Consider the following 12,352-nt stretch of genomic DNA (forward strand, 5'->3'; position numbering starts at 1 on the left):
CCTGGGCAGGTTACACTTTTTTTGCGTGGGCAGCTCTCCTTATGGGGTGCACTCCTTGCACATGGGGCTCCCCTATGCGGGGGACACCCCTGGGTGGCACGGCACTCCCTGCGCGCATCAGCACCGCGCGTGGACCAGCTCATCACATGGGTCAGGAGGCCCTGGGTTTGAATCCTGGACCTCCCATGTGGTAGGCGGACGCCCTGTTCGTTGAGCCACATCCGCTGCCCGATATCAGAGGTTTTGAGGTAGTGCAGGTGTCATGTTCACGAGCATGTGTCCAGGCATCTGCAGCCTCTGGTCACCTCTTCTCCGTCCGGGAGGTTTCAATCAGGCAGACTAGTTTCTCACTTAGAACATCCAGAACCGAAAGTGACCACAAGGGCCCTGGGGCCATGGGAGGCAACAATGCTCACGCCTTGCTTTCGTGGTCAAGCAAGTCGCCCTCAACAACAACGAACCAAATCCAGAGGCCCCCAGCTCCTAGCATGGAAGAAAGAAAGCTCTTCTCTGGGGAAAAGAGCCCTGGGCCCTGTTCCAGGGAGAAGGCTCAGGGGGCGGCAGGGGCAGTGATTGGGCCGAGCTCAGGCTGAGGCTCAGGGAAAGCAGAAAGCTTGTCATGCATGGGCTTTTGAATAAAATTGGTCACCCTCAGGCTCCAAGGCAGAGGGAATGATGCACCGTGAAGTCTCAAATCCATTCAGGGCCTCCCTGCCAGGGAGATCAAAGCACATCAAAGTGATTTCCACTAAGCTTTCCTGAGAAAGAAGTCAGCAGAGAAAAAGTCGTTTCATCCAAGAACTTGCTCAGTGTCAGTCAGAATCTCGGCAATTTGGCAATTCTCTTGGGTTTACAAAAGGCTTGGCACGTCCCCTCACTGACACTCTGGCAGTGCCCGAGGTGGCCAGGCAGAGGGGTCGACGCCATTGTGCAAAGGGGTAAAGGGGGGCCCAAGAGCTCAAGGGGCTTCCCCAGCTAGTGACCCCCAAGCCGGCACCTTCCCGTCACCCCCCACGGTGGAATTTCCATGGCCCAGTGCCAAATTCAACCCAGGTCTCCAGAAGGACGGGGACCCTGGAAGCCTGGGACAAGGTTGGCGTGTGACTCAAGCAGCTCCTTCCGCTGCCCCAGACGGCCTCCTCTCGGAGCCTCCAAGGGCCCGGCGCCTGCCCAGAATGGACGCAAGCTGCCCCTTCCCTCAGGGCTCCGGGCGCCCGGCAGGCTTCACCCGGGGAGTTGTCCTCCGGGCCTTGTCGCCTTTGCAGTTTTCTCCTTCCCAGGGTGCCCTGCCTTCCTCCTGTGCTCTCAATCTCTCCCCTTCCCCCCCAGGACTCACTCCCACAATCCATCCACATCTCTATTCCCACCCCACCTCCCCTTGGCTTCTTGCGCATCCCAGGACACTGCTCCTTGTCTACACACGCAGCCATCTTCCCAGCTGGGGAAACCTTCCCAACCCTGCAACCCTGAGTGCCTGGGTTCAAACTCACAACAGTGCAATTCTGAGGGCCGTGCTTCCTCTGCTACACCCCGTCCCTCTGACTTGTCCTGCCTCGTGGGCCTGGCCCTGACTAGGACCTCCAGCTACGGGCCCTCCCTCGCCAGCAGCGCCCCTTCTCCTGCCCTCCATGCCTGTTTCCCAAGGTTCTCCCTTGCCCCTCCGCCCTCCACACCTACACTCTGCCCAGGGCTCAGCTGTGCTCTCTCCACAGACAGTGCCCAAACCCACACCTCCAGCTCCAGGCCCCCTCCCAGGTCGGGGTTCCGTATTTCCAGCTCCGTGGGGTCACAGCCCTTTGGCTGCTGAGCTTCCCGGATTTTCCGCTATGTCTGGAAATCACACTCTTCCTCTTCTCCTCAAACCAGTCTCCACCTTGCAGCTCCTGACTTCTGCCGAGGATGCTGCATTTCTCAGTCCTCCACGGCTCTTCTCTAAGCCTGGCCTCCCCAGCCCAGGCCAGGCCCCAAAGTCTAATTCTTCCTAGCAAAGTCTAGTTGCTTCCTTCCATACCTCAGCTCCCCAGTTTTCTTCCCATCAGCCTTGCCGGCCCTGGGAGGGCTCCAGCCCCAGGGCCCCCCCATCCCCTGCCCGTGCCTGGGGACCGACCCCACTCCTCAGTCGTGGCTCCCGACGGGACCCCACCTCCCTAAGCTGGGTGCCAACCCCCCTACAGGTACGATCACAAGAAGCAGCCGCCTTCCCTGGACTGGCCTCCCTCGCCTGTCCCTGCATTAGCTTCCAGGGACCGCTGGCCCCTCACCCGCTGCCCGCGCAGGCTCACCAAGTTCTGCCAGCATCAGCTCAGGGAGAAGAGCCGAAATTCACCTATTCACCTGCGCAACAAACATTTGTGGGACACCTACCGGGTGGCAATAGGACAAGGTCTATAAGAGGGTGAGTTGTGGGGTTGCCTGGGGCCCTGTAGGAAAAGCATCTCACGCAGTGTTCAGGGATCAGAGATCCAAGTGGGATCTGACTGGTAAGTAGAAATTGGTAGGCAAGGCAGGGGGCGGGGGGGCTTCCAGGGAGCAAAGACTCAGAAGCAAAGACGCGGCTAACCTGAGAACGGAGAAGTCCTGGCCTTTGTGTGTGTACACGTGTGTGTTTCAGAAAAGACTGGAGAATATAGACATTAGCGTGTATATCTAAGGACTGACATTTGAAGCGGGGGTCAGGAAGAAACAAAGGAGCTAGTGAAAGGAACAGATGCCGCCAATGAAACTAAGTAGGGTAGTTCTGGGAAGCACCAAAAGGAGAAAGCACCTGTGTTATTAAAGAAAGCATGGAGGGAAACGGACTTGGCCCAGTGGTTAGGGCCTCCATCTACCATATGGGAGGTCCGCGGTTCAAACCCCGGGCCTCCTTGACCCGTGTGCAGCTGGCCATGTGCAGTGCTGATGCGCGCAAGGTAGTGCCCTGCCACGCAAGGGTGTCCCCCGCGTGGGGGAGCCCCATGCGCAAGAAGTGCGCCCATGAGGAGAGCCGCCCAGTGCGAAAGAAAGTGCAGCCTGCCCAGGAATGGCGCTGCCCACACTTCCCGTGCCACTGAAGCGGACAAAGAAACAAGATGCAGCAAATAGACACCGAGAACAGACAACCGGGGGAGGGGGGGAATTAAATAAATAAAATAAAATCTTAAAAAAAAAAAAAAGCATGGAAACTTCTAGTTCTCCCATCCTTTTCCTCTCTCTACCCTATTCTGAAAGGTTCCTCAGTTTTTCCCTTATTCAAATCTGTGAGCTGAAGGGAGGCAGAGACTCATCCATGCTCAAGTGTAAATGACTTATTGTACCTTAAAATGTTATTTTGGGGGTTGGTTAAAAGGGCTCAAAGCCAGGGGCTGAGGAGAATTTTTTTTTTTTGCAAGGGAGTAAAGAGTTTATTAAGAAATAAGAAAACTAGAAATGAGATAAGTACACAACCCGAGACGTGGATTGCGGGTGTGTTACAGGGTGAGACGCGCTATTTATTAATTTTTTATTAATTTTATTTATACACACTCCATATCTACCCAACATACACTTCCTTATCCCATCTCTGGTAACTTCTAATCTACTGTCTGTCTCTGGGGATTTGCTTTTTCTAGAAATCTCTTATAAGTGATATCCTACAATATTTGCCCCGTGTACCTTATTTCACTGAACACGAGGTTTTCAAGAGCCTTCCAGGGAAACGGACTTGGCCCAGTGGTTAGGGCGTCCGTCTACCACATGGGAGGTCTGTGGTTCAAACCCCGGGCCTCCCTGACCCGTGTGGAACTGGCCTCCTTGACCCGTGTGGAGCTGGCCCACGCGCAGTACTGATGCGCGCAAGGAGTGCCCTGCCACGCAGGGGTGTCCCCCGTGTAGGGGAGCCCCACGTACAAGGAGTGCGCCCCGTAAGGAGAGCCACCCAGCGCGAAAGAAAATGCAGCCTGCCCAGGAATGGTGCCACGCACACGGAGAGCTGACACAACAAGATGACACAACAAAAAGAAACACAGATTCCCGTGCCACTGACAACAACAGAAGCGGACAAAGAAACAAGACATAGCAAATAGACACAGAGAACAGACAACCAGGGTGGGGGGAGGGAAGGGGAGAGAAATAAATAAATAAATCTTAAAAAAAAAAGTCTTCCATGTTGCAGCACGTCTCAGACCTTCATTCTTTCCAATAGCTGAAGGCTATTCCAGTTGTGTATGGACCTCATTTAGTTTGCTTGATTTTATACGACAGTCAGTGCACGAGAGCAGGGAGCAGGGAATAGGCTCCTGTTTCTTGAAATCCCCCCAATATGTATAATAAGGCCAGCTCTGGACAGAGTCAGGTAAAACCAGAAACCTAGAGTGTCTAGGAGCTTCGAACCTCCTAGCACCAAGAAACAAGATGTTGACCTCACGCTTGCTCAGTCCCTTAACCTGCTCCAAAATCCAAACCCTCGTGTCTTACAACCTAAACCAGTCCCTGAGGTGGCTTCTCCAGGGAAAGCAGAAGAGTCTGGCACAGGGTTTGAAGTTGGACTTTCAAAATAGGTATTGGATTATGTTCGTGAACGGATCTGTTCCTCTGGACATATTATATTGTATTGGATTCTGAGATTTCACTTTTACTTGATTAAATTATGCTTAAGGCTTTGATTGGGCCACGTCAGTAGGATGTTGAGTCCCCACCCCCTTGGTGGGCAGGGACTCACAGGGAGAGAAAACTACACAGCAAAGAAGAGAGTTTGGAGTTTTAATGTTGGAACCCCAGGAAATAAACACACAGGAAAGCAAATACATGAGGAAGGAGAGAAGGTTCCATTAGATGCAGCAGAGGCTCCGGAAAGAGGGATGAGCCATTAACCTGATTGTCTACAGCTGGCCTTGTGGAGCGAGAAAAGCAGCTGAGCCCAGAGAGAAATGAGCCCCAGGAGAGAGAAAAGATTTCTCCCAGCCTACTGCTGATATTGGAAGAAGCTGGGACCACGGAGCCTTATGAGGAAGAGGAAGCCTGAACCCTCACAGACGTCGGTAGCCATCTTGCTCCAACATGTGGCAACAGACTTTGGTGAGGGAAGTAACTTACACTTTATGGTCTGGTAACTGTAAGCTTCTACCCCAAATAAATAAACTTTGCAAAAGCCAACAGATTTCTGGTACTTTGCATCAGCACCCCTTTGGCTGACTAATACTCTCCCCCAGGCTGCGGAATCTCGAGTGGTTCTTTGGAGCTGGTAGGAAAAATTAAGTTGGCCAAGAAAAGGAGGGGAGGAGGAATGTTTGGAGGTGTTAGGTAGATGCAGATGGGAAGTGTTGTGAGAAGATGGCTGATGGATTGTCAGTATTCTACCCCTGCACTGGTGATATAGTGGCCAGACTGTGAGATTGGCAGTTGCCCCGTGCTTGGGAGCAGCTGGCCAAGCCATTGATGCTTCTGCTTGGGAAACACCGAGCCAATATGAGAATTTATTGGCTAAGTTGGCAGCTTTTTGGACAAGATTTTTAAAGGGGTGTCTGGCTTGCCCTCCCCCTAGCCATAGGGTGATGTAGTAGACTACATGAAGCTTCCTTTGGGCTAGAGTTAGAGGCAATAGCACATCATTTATGTACCGGCTCTGACACAGACAATACTTAACTTGGTCTCCTGAAGAGGTATTTCAGGCTGTCCATCAGTTGGCACTCGAACATCTCAACAGGTGCTTCCAGCAAGTTGGCACTTCCTTGCACCGTGGGCTTCACTCAGGTAAGTGCACCCAGTTGGCAATTCCTTTAACTTTAACAGCGGGGGGAGTGGTCAGAACCACAGAGTAAGGTCCCTTCCATTTTGCCTCTAAATGGGAGTGAGGCCTGTTCTCCTGCAGGTTTTGATCAGAACCTGGTCTCCAGGTTCTGCTCTAGGTAGAGGTAACTCATGGTTGGAGCTAAGGAGGATTTTGTTCCCAAGCTCCTGGATGATTTGTTGAGTTTTCCCTAGGTTTATAAAATATTTGGTGACTTCCTGGGTCTCCTGATTTACTACCAGGTCCTGAGTGAGGAAAGGTCCCTACAGCCCATCTCGAAGGGGCTAAGCGGAGGCAGGACTTTTGGAGCTACACACAGTCTCAGCAAAGCCAGGGGCAGGTTGGTGACCCAAGGCGATGTAATTTCCTGGCAAAGTTTGGCCAGAATTTGTTTCAGGGTTCCGTTGGCTCTACTTTCCCTGAGGATTGGGGTCTCTTGGAATTAGGAAGATGATATTTAATTCCAAGGGCTGCTGATAGACGTTGGGTTATTTTGCTAGTAAAGGTTGGCCTGTTGTCACTTTGAAAGGACTTAGGCAGTCGGAACCTGGGACGATTTCCTTTAGGAGGGCCTTAGCCACCTCATTTGCTCTTTCCCTCTCACTGAGAAAGGCTTCCACCCATCCAGTAAAAGAATCTACTAAGAGGTACTTACAGCTCTGGCAAGATGGCGTGTAGGTGAAGTCTATCTGTCAGTCCTCCCCAGGGTGTGATCTCCACAGCTGGAGAGGGGTGGGATGGGGGTGGCTTCAGGGAGGGGCATTGTTAAGCTTTCCATTGTTTGGGTCATTAACACATAGGAGGAGCAACACCTAGAGACTTCCTTGATTGTTTTTGCCAGGCCTTGACCCTCGCAAACCCGTTCAAGATGTCCTTCCCTAGATGTGCATGTTGTTAATTTTCTTCTAGAAAGGAAAAATCATGACTCCTATATAGAATGAACACGTATTTAAGATTTTCTTACTCATTATTTGCTGAGAGAATTACTAAGATATAAAAACTGTTTCCAAGGTGTATCCAAAGAACAAATACATATACGGACAATTAGGAATGCCGAAATGAATTAGCTAATAGATGTAAGACTGGCCTCTTCCACCGGCAAATATAATTGTATCGTTATTGGACAAAGTTCATTTGCGTGTCTATAAGAAGAAATCCTTTGCATCACTATCAGTCTCCTTGAGTTATATTTTATTCTTCTGAGTTGCAAAATAAAGACAATGACAGGCACACGTCCTTTTAGAACCAGTTAAGCCTGGTAAAGTCCAAGCCTAGCTTTCCACTGAAAGCATATCCAGCACTCTTTGCCCTTTCAAAGTCTTCCACAATTTTCCTAACAGTCTTGCCCAACCTTCTTATGACCATAGGGATCTCAGGGGTTATTCTCCATCACACACACACACACACACACACACACACGAGCTTTTTAGATATAGCCTGGTTATTTGCATAGACGCAAAAAGCATATTAATTAATCACACAAGCCTTCTTGAGTCTGCTTTGCAAACCGTTAGGTACTGAACAAGTATCAAGGCCACGAAACAAACTTGTGTCTGAAAGTTTTCATTAGGAATCCATGGTTGGACTTTTCAAATAGCCTCTATGATTTGCACACCTGAGGGTAGAAAACCAGCCCCCCTACCGCGATCTCCCCACCCCTGCCAAATGTCTTCACCATATTTCACCAGAGCTACATCTAACTTTGGGTGAATTCCTCTCTTCTTAAGGTCCCCCAAATTTGCTAGAGCTCCTGGTCGGCCCTACAGGGGAATTTCCTTACCACCTGTACAGCTGCGGCCCTGACAACCAGGTACTGGGCAGTTTTCCTGGGAGAGCTTTTTTAAGCTTTGACTCCATGTGTAAAGTCTCAAAGCTATCCAGGTGTTCTCAGCTCGGGACCCTGGACCTAAGAGTCTATTCTTCGAAATAATAACAGTTACAGGTACCTGTTACAGTGCTTTTCCCCAAAGCTCTGAGTCTGTCCTTCTCTGTTGAAGACAGACTCTGGTCTGTAACTTAGAGCAAAGCTTTCAGGTGAGCCTCCAAGAAAAACCTACCTGTGCTTGGCAGTGTCCTAATGGTTGTGGTTAATTTATTACTATAACCAATAAAATCAGAATGGAGGACAGTACAACCCCCTATTGGCATATAGTGCTTAACTATTTCACAAGTTTTGATCCATGTTTTCCCTGAAAATAAAGGATTTTATGGACAATGAGGGCATTGAAAAATCTCTAGAAACTTCCCAAAATTAATACCAATTTCTGAAATATATGTGCTCTCTCCCATACAAGCAATTTTTTTTTTAGCGTCTCTCTTTTTATAAGCTGAAAGAACACGTCTTTGTGATTCTCCAGGAAAGTGCTAAGAAACCTCAAAGTTAGTTTTAGGTATAAAAGATATCCTAAACATTTTATTTCATATTTTTCTAAATTCAGGGTCTGATTTGGGAGGGCAAAGAATCAAGAGTTGTCAAAGGAGATTGGAGCACTTCATTAAATTGGGATCATCAGTGTCTGGGAAACAGTATTTGGTTCCCTATTTAATCAATGTGAGGATAAAACATTTCAATATAGACATAGAAGGTAACGCAATTTTAAAGAAACTTACCTCTTTCATAAGTTGTGTTAGTCAGCCAAAGGGGTGCTGATGCAAAGTACCAGAAATCTGTTGGCTTTTATAAAGAATATTTATTTGGGATAGAAGTTTACAGTTATAAGGCCCTAAACAGCCCAACTCAAAGTTATTTCCTCACCACACTCTATCGCCACGTGTTGAAGCAAGATGGTGGGTGAAGTCTGCAAGGGTTCAGCCTTCCTCTTCCTCTTAAGGCTCCGTGGTTCCAGCTCCTTCTGATCTCAGCTCTAGGCTGGCATAGGGCTCACCTCTCTTTCTCTGGGTTTCATTTCTTTCCAGGCTCAGCCGCTCCGGTCTCTTCACAAGGTCAGCTATGAACTATCAGGGGAATCATTCAGCTCTCTCCAGGGCCCCAGGATCAAGTTCTCTCCTTTGTATATTCCTTTTCTTTGTATCTACTTCTGTGTTCTTGATTGGCCATCCATTTCTATAGCCCACCAAAGAGGCGGGTTCTCAACCCTGCACGCCCTAATGACATGGTCAAATCAAAACCCTAATCTTGATCTAATCAAGTAAACATGAAGCCTTGCATTTAACACAATCAAAGGGTATCATGCCCAGAGAAACAGACCAGTTTACAAATATAATCAATATCTCTTTTTGGAATTTATAAGTAATATCAAACTGCCACATAAGTGAGGGAATTTTGTTCATTGTTTTTTTCCCCTTACCCTTAAATAATCAAGGACATAATAAAATTCATATAAGGCACAGAAAATTACACTGGTAAGACACAGAATGTCTTATATCTAGGCAGACTTCACAGAAGGTAAAGAATGACTTTTCATATTGTAGGTAAAGGCATTAGAGAATCAAGGAGGCAAAACCAAGAAAACAGAATAAACTTGCCAAAATTTGAACATGTTCTGTGCATTAATATATTTTGAATTTTTAACAACTTCTTTTCAGACTCAGTGGTTATAAAACAAGAAAAAACTCACTTTCCAAATTTTGTCCTTCATTATGGCCTTTCATATTCTGGAACAGACTGACACTTTAGGACAGCAGTGTTCCATGTGTGATCTGGGGACCTCCAAAGGGTTCCCAAGGTCAAAACTATTTTCATAATCATTCTAAATATGAGTGTAGAGAGCAGTTTTCCAGAGGCTACATGATGTGCGATATGGCAAGACTGAATGCAAAAGCAGATGTGAGAATGCAGCTATCTTCTATTTAGTCAACATTAAAGAGATATGCACATATAAAATAATAATGCTTCTCTTCTCATTAGTTTATAGTTATTTTTACTTATAGTTGGAAAATATAGTTATTTCGCAGAAAAAAATGTTAACATGCAACCATATCATTATTGCTAATTTTAATTATATAAATATTTTTAAATTTCTTAATTTTTAATGGAGAGAATATCAGTAAGTGAAACCCATATAAACAAAAACTCTGTACATTCGCAATGATTTTTTAAAGCATATAAATGAGTCCTGAGACCAAAAAACTTGAGAATTGCTATTTTGGAGATTCTGCTCTTTTCCTTGAAAAATAAAAACTCGAGCACAGTTGTATTTCTCTTTCACTATTGCTTCTGGAATAATTTCAACCACTCATATTAATTATAACTTTTAACCAAAATAACTATTCTGTTTCACAAAGAAAATTAAGGGGGTGGATAATTGAGAAACTGTCTTCCAAAGGAAAATATTTTAGCAAACCAGCAAAAGTCTGCACACACAACTTTCTATAGCCGACCTTTTTTTTTATCCCCCCCCCCACACTTGTGGCTTGATTGCTGTCTGCTCTCTGTGTCCATTCGCTGTGCACTGTCCTGCATTGTTGCTTGTCTGCCTTTTTGTTGGGTCGCCTTGTTGAGTCGGCTCTCTGCAGCGCCTGCAGCCTGGCGGCACTCCGCGGTGCAAGGACCAGTGACTCTCCACAGCGTGCGGGCGAGCCTGCCTTCACAAGGAGGTCCTGCCATGCGAACCCAGGGCCTCCCATATGGTAGGTGGGAGCCCGACTGATTGAGCCACAGCCACTTCCCTATAGTCCACTTTTTTGTACAACTTCTTAAAATGGCAAAAATGAACATGTTCATTAAAATGCCCCAAAGACACAGGCTCTCTATAACATATAAAAATAAAAACATAAAATGCAAGATTATGCCAAGGGATCGGTTTCAGTATTTTATCTCATTTAGAAAGTACCTAGGTATGCAAAGATTACCCACCAATTAATTCAATTTAGTGCAAAGTTTTAGGTTATCTTACATTATCTTCAAGCTGATATACTACAAAATATATAATTAGTGTGAATATAAAACCTTGTCAGAATGATTATTCAATGAACACAAATTTGTTTTTTTCAAAATCTTAAACATTATATAGGAATAAAGTTAGTTTAATTGATCAGCAAACCTGTATAAATTTAGGAAGTTAAGATTAACTATGTTCTACATGAGAAAGGAGAAAATAAAATAAGATGCATTCTTATATTATACTTAACACTGATAAATCACAGAAAAATACAGATTTTTAAAATAAAATGATTAAATTAGTCTTATTAACAAGGAGTAACCCTAATGATGGACTAGGAGTTTTAAAATGTTTCTGAGTTTGCAATTTGTAAGAGGGATTTAAAAAAAATTTTTTAAAGCATTCAAAGCATTTGAAATGGACATTTAAAATAGGATATTTAAAGCATTTCGAGTTAAATTTCTTTGTTTTTCTAGGAATTTTAGGAACATCTGATTCATATAATCACTTATTATCACCACAGATCAATCAGAACAGAGGTCCTTTAATATAAAAGATCAAATAATCTATTTTAAATACCCTTCAAAGCAGGAAACTACTTCCCACTCACAGATGATAAAGGCCTTTGTGACTTACAGACAGACTCACAGCTCCATAAAGAACTTATAGCTTCTGTTCTACAACTTTGGCCACAGATCAAGAGTCAACACAAAAACCCACCAGTTCTAAAGCCAAAGAGCTCTGCATCCTGTTGGGCAGCATATTCTTCACTGATTTGCTCGCAGAGTAGACAAATAAACCAAAAATTCTCTGTCACCTCTCACTAGTAGAGAACAACTCCTATTATCCATCTACAGAGATCACCAAATAGAGTTAGAGCATAAAATCCAATTCCTGGGAAGCAGATGTGGCTCAAGCAGTTGGGTGCTCGCCTACCATATGGAAGTCCTAGGTTCGGTTTCCGATGCCTCCTAAAGAAGATAACTGATGTGATGAGTTGATGCAACAAGGTTATGTGATGAGGAGATGCAACAAGGAAACAAAATGAGAGACACAACAAGCAGGAAGCTGAGGTGGATCAAGCGATTGAGCGTCTCCCTCCCACATGGGAGGTCTGGGGTTTGGTTCCCAGTACCTCCTAAAAAGAAGATGAGTAGACTCAGAGAGCAAACACCAAGGGGGGAGAGAGAAATAAATAAAATAAATCTTAAAAACAAAGCAAAAAAAACCAATTCCCAATCGTTGCTCAATGGGGAATAACACTGTATACAAACTAGAAATAAAAGCAAAATATAAAATCAGTAAAGACGGGGAAAAAAATAGAGTCATCAGAGTTAAAGTTCTACTGCCACTTGTAGATCACTCTGGGAGCCAAGAAAAGAGCTGGCGGGTCTGAAGCAACCCATGAGGTGAGCTCTGCCCCCAGCAGTTTACCTGGAGCTGCCAGGTGGCTCCTCAGGCACCTTGGTGAGATTTCCAGAATGACCAAAGATTTTAATTTTTTTAGCGGTGAAATCATGATTGCCATGATTAGTTCATTCTAATACAAGCATAAACATGGGTCAAAGATTCACTGGTTTTCAGTAACATTTATGTAATCTAAGTATCTTTTTAAAAAATAAAAAAAGATTCATTGAACTTATTAATTAATGAGGAAGATGGAAAACTGGTCTCTTCCACGAGTCAGAACTCAAACAAAAATCATTTGCCTTTCTACGAGAAGGAATCATTCGTGTCATCATCAGCCTCCACATGTTGACTTTTTTAT

The sequence above is a fragment of the Dasypus novemcinctus genome, chromosome 25, assembly GCF_030445035.2.
Source record: "Dasypus novemcinctus isolate mDasNov1 chromosome 25, mDasNov1.1.hap2, whole genome shotgun sequence".
Classification (NCBI taxonomy): Eukaryota; Metazoa; Chordata; class Mammalia; order Cingulata; family Dasypodidae; genus Dasypus; species Dasypus novemcinctus.